The sequence below is a fragment of the Drosophila simulans genome, chromosome X (assembly GCF_016746395.2).
Source record: "Drosophila simulans strain w501 chromosome X, Prin_Dsim_3.1, whole genome shotgun sequence".
NCBI classification, from domain to species: domain Eukaryota; kingdom Metazoa; phylum Arthropoda; class Insecta; order Diptera; family Drosophilidae; genus Drosophila; species Drosophila simulans.
The window spans coordinates 11,724,814-11,746,472 of record NC_052525.2 but is presented as its reverse complement, the minus strand read 5'-3'; the positions used below and the strand labels follow the sequence as shown (position 1 = coordinate 11,746,472).

Below are 21,659 nucleotides of genomic sequence, written 5' to 3'. Positions count from 1 at the left end.
TTTTAGCCCCCCTTTCCCCATTTGGGGCAAATGTGCGAGATGGTAGAGAGAGTTTCTGATGGTGGAAAATGCGAGAAGGGAGACGGCTAAATCGAGGGGTGGCAACTCTGCTTGTTTTGGGTCCATTGTAGAATGCAAACACGGGCAATCGCCAAGTGTCGCACACTCATTCCACACACATCGCCAATGGCCAACTATTCAAAACGGGTGGGGAAGTGCTCATCCCAAAAAGTGGGGGTTTCCAAAAACCATAGGTGCACGAAACGGAGGGTGGCCCAAAACGAACGGCTGTCAGGCGAACAAAAGAAGATGCCATCGCCAGTGCGCCACAAAGCAGACAACCAAGCGGCGAAAGAGACTAAAAAGCTGGCCAAAAAGTGAGCAAAAACCTAATCTACGGCAGGGTTGTCACCCGCATTGCAGATGCAGCGCAAAAAGATAGCTGCGGCTCACAGAGTTGCCTTTGTTCGATGTGACACAGTTGAAATATTAGCCAGCTAGTCCCTTGAGACGAATGGCAAGAACATACAAAAAATACCAAAATACATACATAAACAAAACCTCAAAATCATAAACAAAAACATATCGAAATAATTTTGATTTAGTCATTGTTGAATGGCTTGATGACTATGTAAGCAGTTGGGGAAAGGGGTTACCATCTTCATCTATGAATCACCGCACATAGGAATGCATAATTAAAAGTTTTTCAAGGCTGGCTCCGTTGCTGCTATCATTTTTGTATGCCATGCATAGTTCTGATTTGAATTCGAATATTTTTTGTTCGATTTAAGTGCAGTGGCAATTCAGGTAGCACCCAAATGCTTTTTATATGGCCTACGATCCATCGATTCGATGGCGTTTCATTAGCCAAAGTGCCGGTAACCTGGCCAAGCGACAACGACAGGCGACATTGACAAATGTCTGAGGAATGGGAGCGGGAGCGACAGTAGCCGAAAAAAATATTTCACTGCCTCCAATTCTATTTGAAGTCACCTGCTCACCATTCTGTTTCCGATTTCTATTCCTCCTCCTTTCATTTCCTATTTTTTTATATTTCATTAAAATATCGGCAAGTTGGAAATTAGTTGATTTGTATATGATAAATCAGGAGGGGTTCCACTGCGAGAAAATGTTTGTGTTCAAAGACTATATACACATTTCAAAAACGAAAATGCTGTTAGTAATAGGTTTTTGCTGTTGATTTGATTGATTCAACTAATATTCTATACTTTCCTCAGGCCGAGTTTTCTTTCAGCGTAGGTGCTGCGCAGGTAGAAATGAAAAGCTATGAGCAAGATGTTCGGGGACCTTCTTGGCCCGACTTCAATTCGGGTTTTCTGGGCCTGAGTCTTTGCCTTGTCAATCGGTGACTAATGTTCAGCAATTTGGCTAAGCGACAGACACTGGAGACAACAACGGGAATATGAGAAGGAGTCAGGCAGGTAGGTTGGTAGGGATGAAAGAGCCAGAAACGAGCTAAAATGCCAGGACAAAATCGTTAAAATGTTAACAACAAACTGGCTAAAATAAATCAATGCGCTTTTCGTTATTTATTCCCTTTCAACTTTTATTTCACTTCCATTTGTATGTGTGCCCCCAGGGGCAGAAGCTACCCTCCCATCTCTCTCTTTTTTTTTCTTTCTGTGGGGGCAAGAGTGTGGGGACAAGTTTCTCGGAATCCGCATTCAATTTGTTTATCAGCAAGAAATTGAGTGAGTGTCACTGAATGAATCAAGTGCCAAAGTGCCCGAATCGGTGCACAGTCCTTGGATTTCCACCCAATTCGATCCCCATCCCCCCTACCAAACCCTCGCAAAAGTCCAACCCCCCTCAGGTGATGGTGTTTTTGTCATTAGTTGCATTAACTTTCCGCTTGACAGTCAATTTCTTTCGTTTCTCTTGGCCTTTTCGGGTATTTTCTTTTCGTTTTTGCCTCCTTAGCGTATGCAAATTTGTTTTGTTTCAGTCCCCGATATGCGAAATGATAAAAAAAAAATACGAACCCAAAAGCGATGACAACTTGGTTTAGCAGACGCAATTTACCAATTGATGGAGGGATCCTTTTTAAATTGCTGGATTTCCAAGGAAAAATAAAAAGCCTTTTAATACACACACGTCTATAGAGGCAGGGTTGCCATCCGCGCATTTAATCAACCTTGCTACGATTTACAGAGTTGCCTTGACAGAATTTGAGTGTTTTACAGAAGCTGGTTTATTGTCTTAGAGATTTTCTACGAAAAATGATTACTAAAATGGAAAGCCCTTTCTTTTTTTTTTGGTTTTTGATAGCCTGAGTCCTAATTGGTCCCCAAATTCCGAGTACCTCTTAAAACAAACTTCTTAATTCATGTTCTCCCCTGGGAATGCGTGAGTTTTTTGGTATCTTCGGTAAGGGATTCAATTTTCTGACTCAGTAAGAGCAAACGATTTGAATGCAGCCAGTCACCTTTGAATACAACGATAACACACATGCAATAAATTTTGTCACTAATTTTTGTCGCCTCCGCTTTCCTTTCCTTTTTTATCCCCCTGTCCTCCTCTCCACCCTTCGCCGTAATGAAGCCAGGAAGCAATAATGAAGGGGGCAAAACGAAGGGAGCGATAAATCAAAAATGTGAGACGGTTAAAAACAAAGACAACATCCGAAATATGTCAAATGATTCATATTAAAGTGCGCGGTTATGTTCTCCTCGCTTGGTTATAAATCAAGCAAAGATACAGATACAAAATACACACACAGTTGCAGATACACGGCCACAGATACAAATGCACAAGTGCGTAGATGTCGCCTGCGTTTGTCATTGTCGTATTCGGTTTTTGGCTTTGTATGTAGTACATCCGCAAATGGAAGTGAGGTTTGGAGCTTCGCCTGGATGGGAAACATTCTGGGGGAGCCCCGAAAACCGAACACCGAATACTGAAGCCGAAATTGGGGAACGTTGGTTGTTGAATGTTGGATGTCGCGTGCAAACGCGTTGATATATCGATTTGGCCCGGGCTACTTAATCAAAATAATGCCGGGCAATGCGAAGCGCTGACAATTCTCGGAATTTTGATAGAGTTGCTCCAATGGATTGCGGTTCTTGTGACAAATCTCCGCCGGAATGGAGTTTCGTGGTAAGCTAATCGAAAATGTTGATAAATTGGTTGGGGATTGGGGGTGCTGTAGTATCGCCGAAAATGCAACAAAGCGCTTTATGTTTATCGATGTGTCAGCAATTTACCGTTGAAAAGTACAACGATATATCATCTGATCTTATTTGGATTTTAGTCTTTTTGAGGCTGACATAGGCCGTCCCTAAAACTAAAGTCCTTTTCAGTTGCCATTAAATATTTTAAGTATTTGGCATTTTCGTAAAACGGAAGTTCGCTGGCAACTTTGCCGCTCATCCAATGGCTCAAATAGCCCAAAATGTTACCCAAAGGATCCCCGAAAGTACAAAACAATTGAGAACTCGCAGGATAAATTCGGCATTTGCAGTTGCAAAGTTGAAGTTTCGGCCCCATCTCTCCACCGCCAAAAAGGCGTCGTGTAAGCGTATTTAACTTTATTATTTATGCCGAAACTCCAATGTGTGTGTTTGTGTGTGCGAGTGTGTGTGTTTGAGCGCTTATTAATTTATAATACACTGCGGCCTTGCCTTTTTGGGGTGGCCCCCAAAAACTTTGTATTCAATAAAATGCCGCCGTTGTTGTTTGCGTTGCTTGTGGGTTTTGGGGTGGGCATTTTATAGTTCTATTTTTTTTTTTCACCACGCAGAACTTTGGGACTTTCGAGAACTAAAATGTTTGGGAGTTGAGATCCTGGAGGCAATGTGTGTGTGTGTGTGTGTGCGTGGATGCAACTCATTTGCATAAAATGCTGCTGAAACATTTATGCCCCACAGCAGTCAGTGGCACACTTGAGATAATTCTAATTAATGTGGCTATAGTGAACCAAACTGGCCGTCATCCATTTTCCTCCTCCTATATTTTCCACCATTTTCCCTTATTATTTGCAGTCGATGTGGAAAATACACGGCACTTGGTAATTAACATTAAAGATCTTGTTAAATTTCAAACCCGCCTCACCTGTTTCGTTGCCAAGCAAAATTACATCAGAATTCTTTCTAAATTTCCAAATTTATCCACGTCTAATGAGTCAATGAGCCACAAAGGAAGAACACACAATCCCAAAGGCAGTTAAAAGCGGAAAATTCTGGGCTTGTTGGGTTAACCCTGACAATGGGCTCTTCTTAGCTGGAACTCCTTGAGCCTTAAGATGCTCTTAGTACATAAAAAAACAAACGAATGAGCAAAGCGTTGCCAAAATGTTATGCGGCCAGAAAAGCCAGAAACAAAAGGGGCAGTGGGAAGTGGTGTTTTGGGTGGCGGAAAATGGTTAGGGGAAATCTCCGACCAACACGGAACATAATGGCATAAAGCGTTGATAACAAATTTGCGCATTTCAACATGAATGAATCCTCTAGAGTGGCGGAGCACACACATGAAAGGGGCTTCGCTCCCAAACTCAAAAGGGGAGTGTGGGTTTGGGGGGGTGCTGTTCACTCGCTCAAGGATTTTCCAGGAACAGGACGACAGCAGGGGGATGGAATACCCCTTTGGGGGTGGCTCGCTGGCTGGCTGGTTGGCTGGCTGGCTTCTTCTTCGTCTACTGTTCTTGGGTAGGTGACATTGTTGCCTTAAGTGGCCAAGCGGCAAAATGACAAACAGACGGCCCAGCGACGTGAGTGGATACGGATTCGCCCATTCCCCATACCCCATCACCCATCACCCATTTCCATTCCCCAACCCATTTACCGTCTCCTAGGACCATGTAACCGAGTGTCCGGATACGGATCCATGTCCGTGTCCATGTCCATGTCCGTGTCCAAAAGTCCAAAGTCCAGTCACGGCTTGCTGCCAGCATGTCAACATTTGCTCCGGCGCCTTGAGAAAAGGCCCTAGATCCGTGGGACATACGGGGGAAAAGTGGAGAAATGGAGCAGCCGGGGAGGGGACATCAGCCTGATTTTCCGGCATGGCCTCTGTGATTTTTCGGCCGCCGTCGAGACAAGAGATGAGAAACGCTGACGCAGCTGAGAGGAAGGTCGCAGGGAAAGTCGCAGCAAAGTCATCAGTGCACTGAGCGAAATTGCATGCCAGTTATGGGAATATAGACTAGGTACAACCAAGATGTAGAACATGTTGTTCCTTAGACTTTGGTTGCAACAATAGATTCTTCTAACAAGCTATTAGAGCTTGTATTGCAGAATCTTTAATCTATTGAGATTTGCAACTAGGATGAGATTTTTTCCAGTGTCTTCGGCGTAGACAAAAGAAATCAGTGTGAGGAGGACAAGGACATCGGGAACAATACGTGCAGGCTGCACAGGATGCCCTCCCCAAGGACCCCACATCCTTTTGTCCCGCTCCCACACGCTCCTTCTCGCTCCCTCCCGCCTGTTGACGTTTCATTTATCGTAATCAAGTGCGCAATCAATGCGAAGAGTATTGCACTTAACTACCCCCGTCTCTTTCCATCGGCCATCCAGCCGTCTCTTTCTGTACTTGTTTTGTGTCTCCAACTTCTAATTTACTTTGATTTGTTTGGCTGGTAGAGATGGAGCAAAGCAGGCCATTTGGATGACTGACTGGCTGACTGACACCGACATTGATCTATCCGTGAACTTTTGACCCGAGAAAGTCAGCAAAATGATTGGCAATGGAAGTAAAGTGACTCCAAGGTTGTGAACATAACGACATATTCACAAAGGCTATTTCGAGCATATGCCTACAGCATTGAAAGTATTTAAATTACTTACGAGTTGAGCCTTAAACTTAAACCCAATCGCTTGCAACTTAAACTGCACCCAAAAAAAAAAAAAGAAAAAATGGCCAAAATTGCAGCAGTTTAGTGCCGGATTTGTCCCCTTTTAGACGGCTTCCCGAAAAAGCCCCACTGATAATGACAAAGCCAGCCAAAAAGGCAGCGAGCAGAAGAGCAGTACAGTCAGCACATTTTAACGCTGACTGACTGACGAAACAAAAAGCTGAAAAAAAAGCTGGGCGAAAAATAGAAAATGGTTGTTTCGCTAACCGAAAATCGTGCCCAAAAGTTTGTGGCCGAGCGCTTGACTGGCGGGTAACTTTGCGGCGGTCCAAATCCAAGCCCAGGCCCAACCCATCCTCATCGGAATCCCAATCCCAATCCCAATCCCAAGCCTCATTCCCATCCTCTCCTGCTCATCCGAATCCGAATCCGTTGTCAGTTTCGCTTCCCTTTTCCATCTATCTCACTCCGTTTGGGTGTGTGGGTGTGCGGGTGTGTGTGTGTGGATTGCTGTGTGTATGAGTGTTGGCCAGGACAAAAGGAAAAGCGAGGACATCGCGATATTGTCAGCGGGCCCAGAGAAAAATGCAATTTCTGCAGAGAGCATCGCACACCAAAAATTTCCTCGACGACAACGAAAATTGGATGAGCACTTCTTCTTTCTGCCCCTCAGATGCAACAAAAAATTCCAAAAAAAAAGGGAAGAGTAGATATCTATATATATATATGTATAGTGGGCGGGAAAATAGAAAATGGGAGTGGCAAGTCCCTGGCAACTGGCAGACCGACGGAGCATACAAAATAACCACAAACCCAAGCTGCACATTATCTATGAATGTGGTTTTTGTTGTGCAGCCTCGGAGTGCTGGGTGCTTTTCCTGGGTGGTTTTCCCAGCCCCCTCCCCCTTACAATTTCCCCCCCTACTACCTTCTTCTCTTCTATATATTTCTCTTTTTTTTTTTCGCCAGCAAAAATCGCAAAGGGGGCAAAGCCAAAGCGGAAATTGTTGAACAGAACTTAAATCTCAACGAAATTGTTTTTGGCGACAGTTTGTGCATGCCCGGCCTGTTCCACTGTAGTGGGTGGTGCCCAGCCCCCTTTTATCCACCCCCCGCAACCAATGAAGGTCCGAACCTTGTTAGCAAGCAGCAGCATCAGCAGCCGGCGTTGTGCATGTGCAAGTTACAAGCTGCATGTGTGTCCACAAAACCCCACCCACAACCATCACCCATCCGGGAGCCACCTCATTTGGAGTCGCTCTAAAAATTAAGCCAGGTGGTTTTGGGCTTCCATTTCATTTGATTCAGAAGTTGGTAAATACAAGTGTATCAGTAGCTGAAGAGAATCCTAAGGTCAAGATCACATTGGGTTGTAATCCTCTCGGTGAGAATAAAGTAACATTACTTTTGTTACAACTAAAGTCTAGAGTTTTGGTTACAAGTTTAGCCAGTTTGGCTAATACCAAGTAGGAATACCTACGAGCAGTTGCTCTGCATCCTAACTTTAGGGAAGTTTGGAAACTTGATGGTTTCTGGTAGCCCAAGAATCTGGAGAGTGCACTACTAGGCTCTTCTAACCGAAGCTCTATAGGCTGATATTCCTCTTCTTTTTTTCTTTTTTTTTTTGGGTGAAATGGGTGGCTTAGCTGGTTGGGTTGCCTGCACCAGCATTGCAGAGATTTGTTGGCTTGGAAATTGCCCAACAAATTTCTGTTGGCGGGCCACAAACAACACGACACACGGCTGCTGGCTGGAAAATGTATGGCGAGTGGGTGGCTGAAAATGGCGAGGGGATTGGGTTTGGATGCCATGTAAGCGCGAATCTATGCATACATCTCCTCTGCTTTTCAGTCTGCCCGTGTGTGCGAATGTGTGTGTTTGTGCAGATTACTTACTTTTGGAGCGCTGCTAGTCGTTAGTGCCTTTATTTCATAGTTGCCGTCACGCCCAAAACCGCAACTGCCACGCCTCCCAACCGCCTCCTTTTTTTTTTTTGGTGGGGGGGTGGTGCTGGGTGATGGGCTACTTAGACGACCAAGCCGCACAAAAGCGCAAAAGCCGTTCATTGATAATGTAAACTCAGCACAAAAATATCTGGTAGGTAGGTAGGCTAGCATGAAAATTTGCCAGAGCGGGAAAACTGAGGAGAAAATCCAGAGGTGGAGGTCATAACTAGGTGGCAAAGTGGGAGGGGGGAAAGCTCACCACACACACACACACGCTCACAACCATTTATGAAGCCTGCGAAAAGTTTTGCCTCTACTGGCCAAAAAATTATGTGGCTATATTTAAAGTTTTCGTGGGCTTTTGGCCCATAGTTGGGCACTAGACTGCGTAATACTTTTTCAGTTAACTAACGCAAACTTTTGCCAGAATATATATCTATATCTAAACTATATGCTCATGCATATATGATGTGCGGTTGGCCCATTCGTTGGCCCATTCTGTATGTACTTAACCATTTTGGGATGACCCACGGAGTCGGTCTTGAATTTTGATACATACCTGAAAGAAAAGAGATGGGAAAATATTTAATTTACAAATATGAAGCGAGCTTATTAACTTAGTCTCTAAATTAAACAATTTTCAATTTCATTATATATTTAGTTAATATTTGAGACCTTTCAATCATTTTCTACCAGTTCATCGTGTATTTTATATACTTATTAATGCCAAGCCCCTAGTTTAATATCCTCTGCTCGTAGAATTACTGGAGTCATTATGTGTCACATTAAATCCACTCCCCCTTTTTCTTTTTGGGTGTTACACAAACATTCGACTCATTTAGCACATTGTTCAAATATAGACCGGCATAACCTCAAAGTGCTGAATAGAAAAACAGCAAAACAACAAAAAGGAGTTGAAAAAAGGCAACAGAACACGAGGAGTTTTTTTCCCCTTCATGATTTGGTCGTGTTTTGATACCCACTGATCCTAGAGTTAAAGGGTATACTAGATTCGTTGAAAAGAAGAAAGCGCTTCCGATAGTATAAAGTATATATATTCTTGATCTCTCTGGCTAAAATGAATTAATTTATTATTTGTTTAACTTTCTCGTTAGCACTCCCACTGGGTAAAGGGTATCTGATAGTCGAGAAAATCGACTATGGCGTTCTATCTGGCTTTTTTTGTGCATTTGGCTTTTCCCCTGTTTTTCTGTTGAACCGCCTCCAACGCTCGGAGTAATTTTGCATAAATTAAGCATCGACAAGGTCCGAGACATAACAGTATTGCTAATTACAGCATAATGTCCGAATTCACAGACCAAACTAGGCGAAATTTGGTATTGGAGTTGGAAATAAAAGGGGTGGGCAGAGCAACAAATTAGCATAATAACCTCTAATCATACAAACGAAAAAATTAAATAACGAAAAGAGGGATGTGGTGGGGAAATATGCTAAGTAGGCACACGACCGTACAATTTTTTGGCTTCTTGGTTTTCTTTTTTTTTTTGTATCCATATCCCTCGTGTTTTTTTTTTTTTGTGTTCTGAACACTACAAGCCATTAACGCACATTAGCAGAACTTATAAATTTATTGCCGCCCGTCTCGATATGGATGAATGTTTCTCTGGGCTTGGGTTTTAATTCGAGGACCTCGTCGAGGGGTTGTTGCCACTGAAGGAAGCCCCTCTCGATAAACAATGACCACCAAAAGGGGGTTGCTACTTCTACATTGCTGTGAAAGTGAGCGTGAATTCAAGAGGAACTCGAATTTCAATCTTGGCAATACAGTGATTCCACAATAAAAACTCTTTTTATGCTGAAATAATAATATATGAATGCCAGTTTGATAAGCTTAAAATAAAACATAAAGGTCTATAACAATTAAGTATAAAAAAAGGACAGAAAGGTTATATTGAGAGCCATTTTACATTATAAACTATTAACATAATTTTACAAGTTTTTAATCTAAATACAACACATTTCACACCACTGTCTGGCATTTACAGATTGCACAATGATTTTGCTAATTTGTTTGTCAGCCCGTAGAATGTTGTGTTGTGCTCGCCCTTTTTTCCAACAACTAACCCTTAACCCGTACCCTCCGCTCGCCGTTACCCTTAACCCAAGGATGCCTACGAGGGGGAAATTGAGGCGGCACACGTGCAAAATCTCTCAAGCCAAATGCAGTTAGCCGGAGCATTTCCCATTTTCCAGCCACAGAAAAACACAGCAGCACACTTGTGCTGCCGAAGAAAATGCAATACAGAATGAATATTTCAGCAGGTCAGTGGGCGTTGGGAGGGTTAAGACTGGCGGGGAAAGCCAGAGGGGGCCACTACTGTTGAAATCAACGCTATCCCATAAGAGGAAAATTGCATTTCGCATTTATCCCTGGAATGCCAGGTGTGTGCTTCTCCCTCTCGTTTTCAACTTCCCTTCTTTTTTTCTTTTCGGCCACCCCCCTCTTTTGGAAAGGCCCTCTTTACTCCGCATAGTAGTGGTACAAACATTTAGCTCGTGTTTAACCCTCGGCTCGACGAACAGCTGAGAGGTATCCATAAAAACCGGGGTAGTACTATTGATGGAAACAGAATACCCCGAAGAACGGTTAAAATGGGTAATAAAGCAAAGAAATGTGAAGGGAAGAGCCGACGGAAGAAGGGTTAACAAGGCCATGGTGGAAAAAAGAACGGTAATTCAACAGCAGGCATCCCCAGGGAAGAAACTCATTGCCAGGGGGGAATTCTTCCGAAAAAAAGACTCCCTTTCTTCGAAAAAGGAGCACGGGTCACGTTCTAGGGTTTTTTTTTTTTTGTTTGGGTGTTTAGTCTTAGGGTTCGTTGTCCGTTTAAAGAAACTGAAGAGCCACCTGTTGCGCAGGGAGATTCCCCTTTTTCGGCTGTCAATCACTAGGAATTTCATTCATTTACTTCATTTACTTATATGGTTAAAAAAAAGCCAGAATATTATCATGTTATAATGATCATCTACATTCTGTATAAGAAATCGTTTATGATCTTAAGAATTGATCATTACTATGTTACTCCAAGTGCGCCTATTAATAGAACTTTTAATAATTTCTGTCGTATGGATTTACGACTTATAACAGTAACTAGCTAAGGCTTATCTTTCGATCTTTCACGTGTTTCGTTTGCCTTTCTCCAATCATATATATTCTCCACACTCACCACACCCCATCCCCCTTCCCATTTCTCTGGCTTTACTTTCAACCTTCTGTTTCACTTTGTGTGCACTGCAATTCCGTTATTTATGCGCGGACCGTTTTCACATATCCCGATATATGTATGTATATGCATATATATTGTGCTATATTATTATTATTATTATTCTTATGAGACAGCTCCTGCTGTTCCCGGTTACTATACTGCCTTATTCCTTGCCGCTGCCACTGCCGCTGCTGTCGTTACTGCCTTTTTTACTTTTTATTTTTATTTTTTGTTTGCGCCCCATTTGGCTGTTTGTATTCATTTCGAATCTTCATTGCCTTTGTTTTACAACAATTGCATGCCACATTGCTCCTGCTGCCGCTATGGCTGCTCCTGCTCAGATACCCTAACCAGATATCCAGGCATTGCTCTTGGAGTAAAAAATAGATAATACTAATCATATCATACCATCATAATGATACCATATAAATGATATCATATTTCATCATTATGTAATACAATTATAGATATATATATGTATCTTTAAGTATATTCAAATCGCTCTTTTTTTGTTTCGTTTCGAATACAAATCATGGTATCATGGTCCTTTGATCATCATAAAGAGCATTCCCCACTTCGGCTTTCTACTACTTTGGTCGTACTTTTTTTTTATTTTCGTACTTTTGCTAAACTCAGCATTTAATTTTAGTTGGCCCAAAGGGTTGAGACGACGACGGCGACAGTCAGTTTGGGTTCTCTTCTCTTCAGTTCAGTTCGGTTCTGTTCAGTTCGCTTTTGACTGCAGATTGTGTACGGGAGTACGTATACTCGTATGCTCCTGCTTGGGGTAAAATGTTTTGCATTTTATTTTTTCTCGTTCTCCTTGTTTGCCACAATAAAAAGGGTGAATTTTTATATATTTTGCCATAAGTTTTTATGGCTTCCGTGTGTGGCGGCTGTCGGTAGCTGTCCGCATGTCCGCCTGTCCGTTTGTCCGTTTGTGTGCTGTCCGTTAACTCTTGACTGGCCTACACTGCACAAATATGCTTGTAAATCAAACCTTTTAATATGATATGTTTAATTTGAAATAGGTCTTTTTATCACTGCGAGTATGTTTTATTTCATTGGCCAAAAAACCAAACCTCTTTAAACAACAGCGCATCAGTTTCTTTTGAAACGTAAAGTGTAGCCTGCCTGCTCCTTTCATTTTTTCCACTGCTTTTTGTCGACATTTTGTCAAAAGTTAGTCCAGTCAACCAGGTTTTAGGGGCGGCGGGGCGTGGCTTGCGGTGTGTCTAACATGACGCGCCTTTACACTTAACTGTTTTAAAAAGTTTTCCCATCCTGCGTCCCGCTTTTCCATTTCCCCCCCTCACTTTTGGCACACTCTTTGCATTGTTGCTCTCCTTGTTTTGCACTTTTAATTCGGTTTATTTGAGCACAATTTATGAGTGTCTGTGTGTGTGTATTTAGATTTTAATCTACTTTGCCGCTGCAGCTGCAAAAAACTTTTTGGCAGCACCACACCCCAAAAGAGGACTAAAAACACTCCATTCATTTTTCGTTTTTTTTTCATACATCAAAAATTAAGCAAAAACGCCTCGTAGTTTGCAGTGAATTTTTTTTTTCGAAAATCGAGGGACGAACTCCTAATTGGATAACAAATTTCGACTGTAATTTGATGGGCTCACACAGTCACAAAAAATAACAACGAGCAGCAAATAAAAAAGTCAACGTTAAAAGCCCTTTTGTATGGTCACAAAAAAGTGTGTATACAAAAGACTTACACCGAATCGCAACAAACTCCCTTTGATAGTCATTCAAACAAATTTAAAACAAAATCACATTTGGTATTAAAAACTTTTCGCAATATTTGTTTTTTTTTTATTTTTGTGTCAGTTGCAGTCGGTTTTTTCAGCATTTCAACAATATATTTGATTTTACTGCCGCGATCAAGCGACAAACAATTTATTAATTTGTAAAGTTGTTGCTCTAAATCTGTCAAGAACATTTGGCTAACGAATTTTCAAATGCACACACATTGTGCAGTATGTAGGCCAATTAAAATTCAATTTCATTGTTGCTTAACTTCTCTACCGAAATGTGTTGCACTTTTTGTTTTAATATGCACAGTCGAGGGGTAATAAAAGTGTTGAAAATCATCTTAAAATGCTGAAATTGTATTGCTTCTGCACTTAAAGTGCAGCTAAACGCAAAACAGTGGTTATAATTAGCAATATTCCCACTCCGCTTGCAGTGCCCATATATTAGAATACTATGTAATTTAACCCACTACTACCCCACTCCCCACCACCTCATTGCCCACCCCACATTTCCCATAAAATTACACTTGAATCATTCAGCGAGTTGGGAATTGCTCACATTTGATTGCACACATTAATTTAGTCGCTGACTTTTGCCGACTGCCCACACACAAAGCGCCACCAAAGAGGATGGAAAATCGTGGGGGAAAATCAAGGCGAATCGGGGGGAAATGCAGCGGGGCGGGGCAAGGAAACGATGGCGGGGAAATGAAGGAGCCAGGCGGAGATCGGAGCCCAAGAAACGTGCTTTGCAAATGAATGCAAGGGCCAGTGTTAAATTTCAATGCCAATTGCAGTTTAAAACGGAGAATTGCCCGGGGAAATCGCGCCGGCTTTTTGCCTCCATTTGTATGGCTTTTTAAATGCAAACAATTCTTACATATTAACATGCATGCTGCACAGGCAAAGCACTCGTAATTTCTCTCGGTGCACGCGGCTCTTTTGTCGATGGCACTCGATAGATGCGATGCGGGCCATCGTCTGTGATTCCTCAAGTTGAAAATTTCATAAGTATTATTAACATTGCTGCCATAGTCTCCCTCGTTTTCCATTGCCTTTCATTATTTTCCACATTATTTTTTTTATATTTTCTTTTTATTTTTTTTCTTTGCCTTAATTAAAGGGAAAGGTTGGGGGGTTTCGGAAGGAATTAAATGTTCGCTCAATTAGCAATGCCGAACATTTTTCACATCCTTATTAAGAGTTCTTCTTAAGACTCTTTTGTTGGCAGATTTTCCGCCTCGTACAATAATAAAAAGCAGAGGAGCCAATGCGAAATAAAAAAAAAAAAATACCCACCGATTGTTTGATTGCCGCCGTTTTATGCACATCAATTCTTCTTTAATCTTTGCTTTTCCTTCCATTTTCCTTGCCCCTTTCTCGCCGGATTTTCCACTCGCCGGACTTTTCACTTGAGTGACACCACCCAGTGCGTTTTATTGACTTGGGCTTTTCGGAGCAAACAACATGACCAACATGAAACGGCCCGCATCTGACACATCATAACCATAAAACGATTTCCACTCCGATTCCGATTCCGAATCCGAATCGAACAAAATTTTATGGAACGCCCAATGAATTTTTTTCGTTTTATATGCAAATTCAAATGAATTGGAATTTTCTCGCTCTCTGTTTTTTCCTATTTTTTTTTTTTTATTTCTTTTCATTCTAATCATTGGCCTCATAATCATCAGCACTGAAGTGGCCGAATTAACGGCTGTCAGGCGATCGAAACGAGAACTGAAAAAAGGCTTTGCCCACATGTTTATGGCTTTTTTTTTTATTTAGTTCAGAAATTTGAGTTGAAAATATACGTATATGGAAATAATTTCAATATTATTAAGTATAATATAGCGCACACATGAACCTCTTTAACCCCCAAGACCAGGAATGTCATTCAAGGCGCGGTTAATTGCAAGTCAAACATGAAACCCAAGCCTTTGAGCCAATCAACCCTTCAACACACAAATATACATATGTATGTATTATAATTTGTATATGCCATACTTATATAAATCAAATTTCGTGTCAATTTTAATTGCAATTTAATGATAAACGATGTCCGAAGTCGCGACCTTTTCACTAAAGGGTTAAGTTGTCTTCAAGGGCTCGTTGGCATCAATAAATGCGGGTGGTACGCCCAAACCGCCCATCCTTAACCCCATACTGCCCACACTTCTTCTTCGGTCGGTGGAGGTGGCATTTAATTCGCAGTTGCTGATTGAATGCCGAGACGAATTCCCATCAGAGTTCAAACATCGGCAATCGAAGAATTATGATGAGAGAATGAATTCCCCATTGCAACTGCCGCATCTAAGGCCCCCATTCATGCCGTACATTAATTCAATTAAGCTCTTTCAATTTCAACTTCAGTTCCAATAATCAAACAACAACATAAATATACACAGAGATAAGCCCACACACACACACAATTGTGTGCCCATGGGAGAGGAGAGGCACTGAGAAAAATAGCAGGAAACTTGAATTAATGCCGTAAAATGGGGCCTTTCCCAACACTACTTTCAAGTATAATCTAAATTATTTAATTATTAGATATATATGTATATACATTTTTTAAATCATACTTATTTAACATAAAATCCTCTATTTGCAGTGCACAGAATTCCAGCATTCGAGCTCCCTGGCATTCCCTTCCTAACTTTTTGTTTTTGTTTCCCCACTTTTACATACATACATATATATTTGTAGTTATGTATACATTGGAGTTACCTATCGGCGTTGTCTATATGTTTTTTCTCTTTTTCCACTTGCCCTGTTTCGTTCACACAGCAAAGTGCAAAAATACGTTTTTAATTGATTTTTAATTAAATGTTAAATTGTCAGTTGCAGTCGTGTTTGTTGGCTGCGTTTTGTTGGAAGGGAGTTTTTATGAGTCAGCAAAAACTCCGCATAGCATTCCGAACACAAAAACACTCAATTATTTTGCTTAGTCGTTTTTTGAAAAAAGGAACTTGTACTAAGGGGGAATTTCTCAAGGGAAATAGATTAGTCTGAAAGCAAATTTGTATCTAACATACCAAATAAGCTAGAAGTAGACTTTAAAAGATATAATGCACACATTATCATCTAATATTTTCCAATAGCTTTAATCCACACGTTAGATCGAAGAAAATCCAATCTGCGCTGGCAAAACAAAAGCTGCTTAAAAAGCGTCAAATGAAAACAGGTCAAAATTTCCAATCTGGCCAACATAAGATCCCAATGTCAAGTCTCTTTAATCACATTAAGCTAAGAGGTCTGCTCATCAGGCAACATAATGTTGCCAAGAAGGGGGAAGGGATTTTTTCATATAGAAAAGTCGTGGGTATCCAGTTGGTTGGGGAGGGGGAAAGTGATAAGGGGGAGCATGGGGGCCAGAGGAAAAAAAAAGAAAAGTTTTTTGTTGTCTGAAAAGCGTGCACACAGGTGGGCCCGATGCTTGTTGAAAGCTGTTGTCGGCGCAAAAGTTCCCTTCAGCCTTCATTATAGCCATTACCAAAATGATGATTATGATGATGATGATGATGATCAGCAGGCGCACCAGCATCGGCATTATGATCATCAACGCTATGCTGATGATGATGATGATGATGTTCATCATTGTGGTGCTATGTGGTATGTGAGCCTATCACGTACATTCGCCATCAATAACGCGACGATTTAACTTGTCTCGTTCTGGACCCGGGCACGTAGTAGTTCGCCAGTAGGTTGCCCCTTGGCCTGCCGAACTGAGCCACCCAAAAGCAGCCATCACCCGAACAGCACCACCCAGCACCACCCACTTACACCGACAGCTACGGCACCACCCAAATCCTAAAACCCACTCCACCACTTTTTCAACAACAGCACGTACGCGTAGCATACACGTGGCTTTTGGACTAAGTCCCCATCCATGGAGCTCTCTCTTTCTACACTGCAAAAAACACAATCGATAGACGCAAAAATAAACAGGTGGATTTGGCGGTGCAACAGGGATATCAGTAATAGGATAAAGGTAATAGGTATTACCAACATTGAGCTTATGACTATAATGTATATGCATGATACATTATTTTCTCACAGTGCCATTGAAATCGCTGATGTTTATTCCAACTTTGTTTATCGATATAAATATTGGCAACTTTTTCACATTTCGACCTGGCACGTAACACCGTTACAGACAGTTGAGAGCCCCACCGCCCAGCCCACCTAAGCACCCATCCACCCAACCACCCAACCACCCATCGCACCACCCATTGAACCACCCACAGCAACCCGAGGCTAAGCTTACGGTCTACAAATCCACTTAGTTGCTAATTGGCGGCAAATCAGCTGGCTAAAGCCTGCTCTTCTGTTTGGCTTTCTTCTCGAATCCAATCGAAACGAATCGAATTGAGTTTGCAGTCATCGGAGTCGATACCTTGGACTTTAAACGCGGATTTCTTCGGAAATTGTAAGGCAAAATTGTAATGCAAATATTAAGACATTTTCTACAGCCAAAGGAAACCCACCTACGGTTTGAAAATGCTAAATATCTTCTGGGATATAAATATAAAACCTATTTCTCATCTAACAAATAATTAAATATTTACGTTTGATTTGATATTGGTACACATACATATTTTCTATTTCACTTAAGTTCTATTGACTTGGCTACTCTGCGATGAAACACAATTGGCAGCACTGATTGTTCTACTTGTTTTGGGTTTGTATCTTTGTATCTAAGCCAGTGAGGAATCGCATCACGTGCATCATGGAGATGCCCCCGTCTCCCCCGTCCATCAACGCCTTTTTTCTCGCACTGTATCTGTTTTTTATGCTCCCTCTATTTGTATTTTTATTTTTATTCCAGCTCTGTGTGTTTGTGTTTCGGTCCAAATCCATTTGAGGCAGCAGGAGCAGGCACTTTTTTTTTCGGCTCAGGCTCTCTGTGTGGCTTTAAACCTAAACCAGAACCGAAAACCAGAACCAGGAACCAAAAAAAAAAGAATATATATATATATATATACATATGATGATCGGAGGGGCGAGGCAACCAAGTCGCGGCTCTTGGGCGCCTTGGCTTTTGTGGTCAGTCAGTTTTGGCCGTCTGTGATGGTCGTAAAAATACCCAAGAGATGTCGAAGGCATGTTGCAAAATTTCAAGCTCAAGTCGAAATGGCAGCCAAAGTCTGTTCCCCACACACACGTAGTACAAAAAACTAAAGGAGCACACACACACACACACACACACACAGAGAAAAGTTGCCTGTTTGGATTTCAAATGGTCAAAATGTGGACATTTGCTTAAAGAAGAAAGAAAAAAATCCAGATACCAAGATACTTCTTTGTGTCCCTCCCTTTCTCGCCGCCCTACCCCTCTCTTTCGCACGAAACAAGTCTGCTGAAGAAGAGCTTGTTTTCGCATTTTTATGTCCATTGCAAAATGCGGTTTGGCCCATTCAAGGAGCTTACATAATGCCCTACCACTGAGCTTCTTGCAGTTCAGTTTGGTTTTCAGCTAATTAAAATATTGAAATAATACTTCTATCTGCATTTGGTTTCAAGAACAGCATTACTTGTCTTTAAGATACATTTTATTATATGGAATAAATACACTTATTTATGCATTGGCTTATTATTACCCCTGTGTACTTTATCCATAAGTAGCGCCCTTTGGCAGTCGACCCAGTTGAGTGCCCTGGAAAATAAGTTGGTCCACAAGCTGTGGTGGGGCCAATCTTAAGCTCCAGAACTCGGGACCTCTCGGCTGCACTCGTCGTCTCTGTTTTATCCAATCCCTCTATCACTTGCACGCACTCACACAAAATTCCTCCTTTTATTCTTTTTTTCCCACTTTTTTTCTACTTTTTTTTTTTAAATAAAAGTTTGCGTTTTAGCTTTAGCCAGATTTATGTTTTCCTGCTTGCGTTTGCAGAATTGTTGTCGGAAGTTTTTTGTGCAGCATCATGGCACACACACACAGAAAGTTCTCAAAAAGACGTAAAAAAAAGAATGGAAATAAAACAAGAAGGGAAAAATGAAGTAAGGAAAAGCCGGGCTCTGTGGCAGCTGGAAAATGGAAAATGGGTTGGGCCGGGCGAAGTGAGGCGACCGCAAAATATGCTCAGTAGCATTGATGCGCCTTTTGACCCGGCCTCTGACTTTGACACTGAAACCGAAACCGAAACTGAAACTGAAAAAAGAAGCAGCCAACATGAAACCAAGAAGAAAGGGCTTTTCCCTGTGACTTGGCATTAGTCGAGCAGGAGTGCGTCTTATTAGCAGTTCCGTATAGGGCTTACACAGCGAGAAAATGCGTGTGCTGAGCACCTACAATTTTACGATCAAAGTGAATAAAAGGGAGAGCAGGTTTCCCCCTTAATTAAGCATAATAACATTCTTTCCAATTATAAGAAACCACATGTTATAGAATTTATAAAAATGTACAACCAACCCCAGTTTTCACTTTCAAGTGACCCAATTTTATGGGTCATGTTTATTCTGCTAGTGTGTGCGAAACGGTAACCTTTCCCGGCAGAAAGAACGCCCGAGGCCAGGACCCCCATTTCACTTTCACTTGTCCAATTAGCTGTCGAGAATGTACTGGCGCAATCGGATGTTTAGTACTCCAGATGTCATGTAGTTCGTTTGGTTTTCCACCTCCGTCGACTCGGATTTGCTTTCATTTGTTCTGGTCATCACACCTGGCCTCCGGGGAAGTCCCAATGAAATCGAATCGAATACACTGAATTGGACATCATTAGCAGGGGGCGTGGGTGGTGGAATGGGGGGCAGTAGGTTAAGGAGTTCACCTTGTGAAAGTTACCCCTGGAGGCAGGTGGAATGACCAAAGGAATGGGCAATTCGCAGGGCGAAGATGACTCGCCCTCTTCATCTTTCAGTTGGACTGTATGGACTGTGGGACTGTGTACGACTGTAATTGAGATGGGTGCACAGAACGAAAGGCGGAGAAGTGGTCCTTCTTCTCGTCCTTTGGCTCCTTTTGGTCCTTGAGTCCTCCAGTCGAGTGGACCCAAACAACAAGATGTCATATCATCGGAATGGCAGTCTCATTACGAGACTTTGTTCATCGCCTTTTTGTTCGCTTCCCTTTTTCTGTTGTGTCTTTTGAGCCGGCATTAATCAAAGGTCTTAGGGTTAATGTTTCGCCAAGCGACGTGGTGGGGATATCAAAACGATTGTGCTCATAATTATAGCGCTGGGAATAGGAGATGATCCAACTGCCTCGGGGGAAACTTCGAATGCAAATGCGGTGATTACGCTTTTGTCAATATAATGCCTATAATTTTCGATTAAAATCGCTCCATCCAGTTGATTTATATCCCATGCTGTTCGATTTCTGTGCTATTTTCTTGACCACTGCTGTGCATATATACGATTGGTAGTGTATACTGTATTTATTTACCACACACACACACACACACACTAAACTAAGCGGCTGTTAATGACGCAATTTCCGCAAACGTAAACGGAGGCCTTTGGCAACCTTTGAGGGTCAGTTGCTTTGGCCAACTTCTTGGTGTTGTTGGCCAAAGCTAATTAGCTTAGCGCGTTTAAATCGCCCGAGCATCGCTCATTTCTAAGGCATCTCTCTATATGCCCACACTCTCTATACATATATACTGCCTATATATAAAACGGATGTGTAACCCCGGAGAAATGGCTGTCGATAAATAAAATGAGGGGGGAGTGGCTCATACAAGCCACAAAATACGAAAACAACAACTGGGATAACCCTTTTTTTCTACACACAATTCCAAGCCATTACACTGAGAAATGTGACACAATTTGAATAACATTTAAAATATAAAATTGAGCATCAATTCGGTTTGGATTCCGGCTTTTTTCCTCCTCGTCTTTTTTTTTGTTGATGGTTTTTGGACATACCAACCCAACTCCTTGAAGTGATGGATTTGCCTGAAGAGAACATTTTCTTGGGCCTTTTCTTTCTATTCCCGATTTTTCCGGGCCGTCTCTTCGTTGTTGTTTGTTTTATTTTTTCCCCGCCACGACTTTCTGTTCTTTTCTTTTTTACTTTGTCTAAATTGCGTAAATTATTGGCATATGTTGTCTTCGCAGTCCTGTCGAGAGAGGCAATGAAACATTTTTAACCCTTTTCCTTGGAAATTGACAGGGGCGTAGGTTGGCGTGAGGGGTTGGGGGGCTGGGGAAAATGTGGATGTCGGCCTGGTATTTTATTCCATTTTGCCGTCTTTCTCTGGGATTCTCGGGTGTTCTCCCTAGTATTTGATGTCCCCCCCCAGAACCCCACATTTTGGGGCGCCTCTGTCTGGCTGCCAGTTGGCTGTCATTTATCCCCACTTCGGGTTCAGTTTCGGCTTCCACCAATTTTCTCCCACTTTCTATCTTTCTGTTTTTTTTTTTTTTTATCATTTATGGCCGTCGTTCTTTGGCTTTTTATGTGCGCTATTTCGCGAAGTAGAACAATAGCCGCCCGCCAGCTCATTCAACCCACTGCCAAAGTCGTGGATCCAGGATCCCAGGATCCTGAGTCCTGAATCCTACTGTTCCTGCTCCAGCTCCAACTTCATCTTCGTGTGCTTTTGTTACAGCAAAACGGGCAGGGTGAGCCACTACTGTCCTTCACTATCGCTCGTTGCGCCCTCGCGCTACTTTATTGTCTTGCCAAAAGAAATAGACTTTTAATATACTTGGCCATTCAGAGCACAAAACATGGAGCGAAGCTCCCAGGGAAAACTCCTTTTTCCTTCCTCAAAAAAAAAAAAAAATGCCAGCAAACACACGGAAAATAGAGGAAAAAAGGACAAGTGTCTGGGAGTGTGGAAATATTAGGCGATTTTGCCAGTTCATTGACTTGCCACAACAATAGTTTGAAGTTTGTCTGCCAAAATATGAGAGTCCGAATAAAATGGAAGCAATCCGGGGATGGGGACTCGTAGGGGAGCGA

The 21,659-nt window shown here is 42.0% G+C and overlaps 1 protein-coding gene across 7 annotated transcripts in view; it reads right to left on the bottom strand.

The window, feature by feature from the left end:
• Positions 1-21,659, bottom strand: part of LOC6725770 (teneurin-a) — a 198,599-nt gene that overhangs the window by 76,276 nt on the left and 100,664 nt on the right. The window lies entirely within an intron of this gene.